An 8,132-nucleotide genomic window follows, 5' to 3' on the forward strand; every position below is an offset into this window, starting at 1 on the left:
CGGTACATTTTGAAAAATTCTAACCTTCTATCGCCCTTAGACAACTATTCAAATTCTCGACAATTCCCCTTAAATGACAATTGGGTTTCACAATCTTATAATAATTAGGTAGAATGTTGAACTATCGTTTGTAGTAAACTGTTTTGTGCAAGGTTGTAAAAAAATGAAATAATGGCAATCATGACCGACCATAGCTATATGGTTAAAAAATTCGTGGTAGGGACGTACTAGAAAATGACCATGGAAAATGTTGGCCACAGCTGAAATTGAATCCATGAACCGAGAAAATTATGGAATGATTGATCGGTTGCATTTTTCCCTGTGGGTCGAGGGGCGAATTTGATGTTGAAATTGGCTGTACCTTGATCGTACTATTTAGGGTATTGTTTCTATTATAGCAGTAGAGCTTATTTTCACCATATTCCGCACCACTTGGTTTCAAATTAAGAATTTGAGATAGTGCAATATCAGTTAGGTTAAAATAGATATGGAGCGCTTGTTGCTTGTATCAAGATATTTTCTAAAATATTCATGAAAACGGTTGTTCAAAACGGTTGACGATTTTTTTGTGAAAATTAAAGGAACTTTGTGGAATATCTGCTACTTCATTAGCAATGGTCGGATTTATTCGAGCCCGAAACCAAGGATTTATGAAATTTTAAAACCCAAACTCGACTCGAGGCTGGTCATTGGGAAGATCAACCCCGAGAATTTCAAAACAGAAACCCCAGAACCAGACCCGACCTCAAAAATTTCGGTTTTTAGCAGTCCAACACGAACTCTCTAAGAAATCAAATTTGCTCAGGTAGAAATTTTGGTCGCACTTCTCTGAGTTCTCAAATAAGTTCAATCGGATTCAAAACGGGTAAAAGTTGTAGATATCTAAATCTTTTTTGCCTTTCTCATATAAAGAAAGGCTATGCAATCACTGTAAAAATCGACTTTTTAACCGAGGCCCGGAGGGCCGAGTGTCATACACCATTCGATTCAGTTCGTCGAGATCGGCAAATGTCTGTGTGTGTGTATGTATGTGTGTGTGTGTATGTGTGTGTGTCATTTAAACTCACACAATTTTCTCAGAGATGGCTGAACCGATTTTCGCAAACTTAGTTTCATCTGAAAGGTATAACGCTCCCATAAGCTGCTATTGAATTTTTAGTTGATCCGACTTCCGGTTCCGGAGTTACGGGTTGAAGAGTGCGGTCACACAGCAAATTCCCATATAAACTGGTACCACCATGATGTTCAAATGATGTAAAACATATTAAAATTGATGTAACATTACTCTAGTTTGCGGGTCTGGATCACTAATGATCAATCAAAGCAGCTTTGACCACATTGGCCACCTATGACGGTTCATGACGCCCCCGGGGAACCCGCCAAGTTCCTAAGCTAATATCACACCCATTCCCCAACGAATTCTCTACCGATTTTTACAAACTTGATTTCAAATGAAAGATACAGTAATGCCATTGACTGCTGCTGAATTTCATTCTGTTCTGACTCTTGCTTCCGGAGTTACAGGGGTGTTAGTAAGGATACACTGGAATTTCCCATATAAATCGGTACAATCGTAATACCTCAGAGGCTAAAAACTATTGAAATGGTCACCAAATAACTTTTAATCGCAGATCTAGATCACTGATTGCCAATCAAACATTCTTTGAATATATTGCCTACTATCGACGATTCCGGAAGTCCGGAATTCCGGGCATATTCCACAATTAAAGTCAAATCGGTTCTTCGGTGATGACTGAACCGATTTTCTCAAACCAAGTCTCAAATGGAAGACAAAATATGCAGTTGAGTATTGCGTCGCCGCCCCCCTCCCCCCCTCCGTCTTGCCCTTACACTTCCTTCCTTCATCACTCCCCTCCCCTTGGACCACCCTCACGCCCGCATTTCCTTCATCCACCCCGTATACCGAAATAAGATGAAGGATTTCTGACGCATCCTCCACTCCCACTCTACTAACCCCCCATTCCCTCCACTTTCAAACCCATTCCACCATCATTTCAAAATATAATCACATGAAAATACTATTGAACTCATGCTGATTAAGCTAAATATTATTCTTTTGCCGTTCTCATATAGAAAGGTTATGCAATTGCTCCAAAAACCGACTTTCTAACCGACTCATAACATTCGACTCAATTCGCCGAGATCGCAAAATATCTGTGTGTATGTATGTGTGTATGTATGTATGTATGTATGTATGTATGTATGTATGTATGTATGTATGTATGTATGTATGTGTGTATGTGCGGATTTGTTAACAAAATGTCCACATCGGTTTCTCGGAATTTTCTGAACCGATTTTGACAAACTTGATTTTAAATGAAAGGTCTATCAGCTGCTGTTGAATTTTGTGTGGATACGAGTTCTGGTTCCTGAATTACAGGGTGATACGTACGATCACGCAACAAATCCCGATTCTAACGAATTCTGCGATGAATGTAAAAAGGTGAATTTTTTTCCAAAATGTAAACACATTTGTTGAATTTGTAGATCTAGGTCACCAACAGTCATTCAAAGTCTCTTTGGCCACACTGGCCACCATCGACGGATCCGGAAGCATCCAAATTCAGAATAACGGTTATATTGGTTTCTCAAAAATGGCTAGACCGATTTGATCAACTTAGTCTCAAATGAAAGGTGTTGCGTCCCCGGAAACCGATATTAAATTCCATCTCCATCCGACTTCCGGTTCCGGAGTTACGGGTTGTGGAGTGCGATCACATAGAAAACTCCGATTCAAACCGATACCGCGATGAATGCAAAAAGGTGCTCTTATATATACTTACCAAGTGTAATAAGAATGAAAAACATTACCATAATGTTATATTGTACGAACCAGCTATTAAATCATAGTTTGGAGAAATGAGAAAGGCACAATTGCACCTCTAGGTGGATTAAAACAGGTTTTTTAATTTTCATTTGCAGTAATAATCTCATGTATACAGTGCCACCTAGTGGTAAGAATGTAAGCATGTGGGGTTTCTACATGTAAAATGTCGAAAAATCCATACAAACTTCAAGCTCGTTGGTCCGGTAGCTAGAATAGTCCGACTTGGTTCAAATTTGAAGCAGACACTCCTGGTGGGACTGGGTATCGAATCAGAAGTGGGCCGAGTGTTTCAAAAACTGTATCTTTTCTGGTCAGTCTAGTAGGCTTACAACCATAAATATGCGTTTGGTGTTGTTTGATTTTTTACCCTTTGATTGTCGTCGCTGTGATGATTGTTAGTAAACTACTACGTTTAATTGCGCATTTCATGTACCATGTTGTATGTTGCATATTAGCAGTGTAGCACGAAATGTGGCCTTTATTGGTAGGCCCATAGAGCGCGACTTGCCTCCGCCAAGGGCGCTAATCTGAGGGGGCACTGAAATCTTGATCTGATTTTTTAAATAAATCAGGATAAATGATAAAACACGTCGTGGTAGAGGTGTCATTTCCAGCTTCATAGGGTGTTGTACCCATTATGGCAGTAGAGCCTATTGTGACCCTATTTCGTACCTCTTGGTTTCGAATTAAGCATATGGGATAATAACAAAATCGATTTGGTTAAAACAGGTGTGCAAAAATAAGCTCAAGTTATATTCTTTATTTGATGTTCACATATTTCTTTTATACTATCCTCTAAATTCAACTTTTAATTAAAATAAAATCACCTTATTGAAATATCCGCTAATACGCCTCATTCACTTAGTGAACTGAATTAAGACGCAACGGCGCTTAGTGAAATAAACACTTACGAGCCGGCATTGACCGCCTCATATTTTGTTATTCTGGCATAAATATATTGAACATTGCACTGATACATATCTTTATTTTAGCTGGAGAATGATTATTTCACTTTAAAAACACTTGTTAAACACTAAGATAGACCTAGTGTTATAATAGGTTATTATTAAATACGTGCGGCCAAACTAAAACATGAACTTAAAAGTATATTGCAATGCAGTTTCAGGTATATATAAGTAATCAATTCTTTCAAGTTATTCAACTAATTGTTGATTGCAAAGATTTTATTTTAATCTGCACATACAATTTGCATCGGGACGAAGCAATGTGTGTTGTGAAACTTGTCATGTCAGTGTTTAACCTTCCCATGTCCCGTCATGTACGAGAAGCACGGCCTACGGCTTGGATTCACGCATCTGAACCGAGGGTCCGGATTCAGACACGTGTCTGGATCTAAGCACCAAGTCTGGGCCTGGTTCAGGTCCGGACCTGGTAAGGGGAAAAGGGGATGGGCTAGAACAAGGGAGTTATGCGGAACCGGGTACTGCTCCAGATCCGGGAACTGGTCCCGATCCGGGTGCTGGTCCAGATCCGGGAACTGGTTCGGATCCGGGAGGTCCGGGTTTAGGAACTGGCCCGGATCAGAAACTGTCGCGGATCCGGACACTGACTATTATTTTTATTACACTATCCAACCTACCCACTAAAAATATCCGTGATTCCGGCTGGTTTCTGCCAATATTGGGGCAGATTCCAGCCTGAACTTGGGCAGAAATCCGCCAGAATTCCAGTTGGTTTGAACTGATACTAATACTATCATAGAAATCGACTGAATTATCCTACATACGAACAGAGCCGAGGTTGACACATACTGAAAAAGTGTTTGGTTGTGTGATACACATACATGAACAGCAACCGAAATTCGTCATTCCACCGTTTACTACCTTTGCGGAAATATGACTTTTATAACGCAATGCGCAATTGCGTGGTCTGTTACCGAAAAGACAATAGAATCTTACCCAAAAGTAATAGAAACATATCCGTCGGATTTTGGGTGCACCAAAGAAGCGCACAATTGAGGCTACACCAAATGCGTCAAAAGTCCACGCTGCGGTCCTGTCAGTCCCATTCAGATTTATTCACAATAAATGGTGTTGTTCTAAAAAAGAATAGAATAAACAAAGGACACGTATGAGTTGTACGACTAGAAAAATTTCAAGCGCAAAAATTTCAAATTGAAAAAGTTGTAAAAATTTTTGCAAGCTTTGTTTACTCAGTTTCATAATGACACAAGAGGGATAGCTATGTGACCATGGCCATTAAGAAAGTTCCAAAGATCGTGGAGTAAGCTCAATTGTCATAGGAAGACAACTACATGCCGTACCGTTAGAAGTGAAGTCGCCTCGATACCAAGAGGAGTTCCACAATATCACAAAGTTAATGGCGCCCAATGTGTCCTACAGTAAGTCGAATTTCTGCTTGAACTGTCACGTTAAATTCTTGGTTCTTCCCGAAAGCGTAGAAAACTCCTTGTCATCCTTATAATTCTCTGCGCAATCGTCACATCAAACCTTACGCCTCCAACGCGTGCGGTACAACCAGCCGAACCACCAGATGATCTTTTTCGAAGAAAAAGCAATTAAATGCAACTTAATCTCGCCGAAGGTCACCCGACACTAGTTAGAAAGGACTCGCTATTTCGTCTCGTCCAGCGCGATTGTCTTTCGAAAGTTTCACTTATTGGAACAAGGGGTCCTTTAAACAACCAATCCCGTATGCTTCATTTGACACACACATGGCCAACTTGAATCAGTGACTACACCGTCGATCTTAGCTTTGTGAGCGGGCATGTATACTTGGTTTTTTATAAAAGGGCTTGTCGTTACAATTCTGGGGCAATCTTGGCGAATTTTCGAGAGTCCTGTCATGGCTGAAATTTATGGAATACTTACTTTGATGGACCGACCGTGGAGCGGGTCTGGGTCCCGGCGCATAGTGAAAATTTTTTGAAGAATACGAAGTTTCTTGGAAAATGCGGTAGATACAACAAATTGAAAGGAAATTCAGAGGATGGTAAAGTCTAAACTCAACTCAAAAAATTTCCTATAAGGGCTAACTGATTTTTTTTAACTGACACATGTATTATGACATTATAAGACCTTCGATATCAAAAATATGGATTTAATTTTTGAACATCAAAACGGTTATTTGATGTTTTGTACATGCCGTTGGCATCCTAAAATACAATCTCCTGAACAGACGCTGCCTCCATCACCTCCAACACCCAGCTTCAATAATTAATTCGTTTGTTTGATTTTGACGTAAGTGCAAATACCTAATATAAAATCTTTTTAATCCAATAGGGAAACATCGAAAAGGTGGTATAAACAAAAGAAATTATGTGAAAAAATCACCGCAGAGGTAGGATTCGAACTTGCAACCTTTGGAACTCCGACTCAATGCGCAAATCATTACGCTATCTTTGGGGTATGATGACGTCCCAGAAAGAACACAACCGCTAATGCCACCCAACATATTTGATTTATTAAATTTCCCCGCTAGAGACAAGCGTTTTTATTATCGTCTTGTGTCTACTTTTAGTTTACCCATCGTATTTCGGTGGATGACAGAGCTAATGGAGCCTGTAGATATTTCGTCCCTTGCCCACATAACAGAGGTTTGTCCCTTGTCCCATGTTCCTTGCTCCTTGTCCCTTGTCCCTTTTCCCTTGACCCTTATCACTTCTCCATTGCCCATTGTCCCATGTTCCTTGTCCTATGTTCCTTGTCCCATGTTCCTTGTCCCATGTTCCTTGTCCCATGTTCCTTGTCCCATGTTCCTTGTCCCATGTTCCTTGTCCCATGTTCCTTGTCCCATGTTCCTTGTCCCATGTTCCTTGTCCCATGTTCCTTGTCCCATGTTCCTTGTCCCATGTTCCTTGTCCCATGTTCCTTGTCCCATGTTCCTTGTCCCATGTTCCTTGTCCCATGTTCCTTGTCCCATGTTCCTTGTCCCATGTTCCTTGTCCCATGTTCCTTGTCCCATGTTCCTTGTCCCATGTTCCTTGTCCCATGTTCCTTGTCCCATGTTCCTTGTCCCATGTTCCTTGTCCCATGTTCCTTGTCCCATGTTCCTTGTCCCATGTTCCTTGTCCCATGTTCCTTGTCCCATGTTCCTTGTCCCATGTTCCTTGTCCCATGTTCCATGTTCCTTGTCCCTTGTACCTTGCCTTCTGTTTTTAAAATTATTTATCAAACTGTTAACAAATTAATTTTCTTTTTTTGCAAGCTATTAACAAATTAATTGACTAAAGTTTATTTTTCACTTCGATCAGCTCGGATGGTAAAATCGCTTTGCTTGTTAACAGTGTAGTGTACTAATCGTTTCTACCTATAGTCTGCTGTGTACACTTACCGCGCAAGTGCCTCAGTTAAGCAAAGTTATCGCAATCAACAATCGCTCCAAGCCGGTGTGAACAATAAAGATCCGTTATTTTTTATCGTTGATGTATCGATTGTCTATTTCATGACGGGTGAAGTAAATAAGTTAAAAACTCTTCAGTTCAATACAGAGGATATCTGTTAATTGCTGCCCAATCCGCTCTCGTGTTCGCGAAGTGGAACATTTATTAAAGGTACAAATGTAGCTTATACACAAGGAAGTCGTCGTCATTGAATTCCACCACACTTGTAACGGTATACGTTTAAAATAATGGCCATGGCGGAAAACTTTGCAAAGGAAAGCAACTTGTGGCTTTGAACATACCAATGTTAAAATCAAGATATCCTTTTATATGGACGATGATAAGATTATTGAACGTCTGCACGATCTATCTCCGCGTACTAACAGTCAGTTCATTACTACTATCATGTCGGAATAACTACTATCATGTCGGATCGGTGGAATTCGTTAAGTTTGGTAGGTTGAATAAGTATTTCCAATGGCGTTCGTGTAGCGAAAGTGCGGGTGACGAAGCTAACCTGAACTTCCAATGCGATATAGAAGGCGTCACCAAATATCAAATTACGTTGTGCACATATGAAGGTCAGACCCAAACGTGTCAGTTTTGTAACAAGAAGAACACACTATGGAAAACCATGTACATAACCTCTGACGAAACAATATCATCTATGAATCTATGGACAGCGTTTGCAACCGTTGTGATCAAAAACCAGTGCCATCAACGATAAAGTAATTGACAAAAAGGTGTGACTCGTTGGTCCAACAAACAATCCATCAATACTACATCAATAGCGAAGACAGCATGGATGAAGGTGATACAAGGAGAGAAAGCGGGCTAAGTGATCTCCAAGCAACAACATGCGATGCATAATCTCCAACAAGAAAGAAGGACCTTTACGCGAAGTAACAAAACGCGTACACA

The sequence above is a fragment of the Topomyia yanbarensis genome, unplaced genomic scaffold, assembly GCF_030247195.1.
Source record: "Topomyia yanbarensis strain Yona2022 unplaced genomic scaffold, ASM3024719v1 HiC_scaffold_170, whole genome shotgun sequence".
NCBI classification, from domain to species: Eukaryota; Metazoa; Arthropoda; class Insecta; order Diptera; family Culicidae; genus Topomyia; species Topomyia yanbarensis.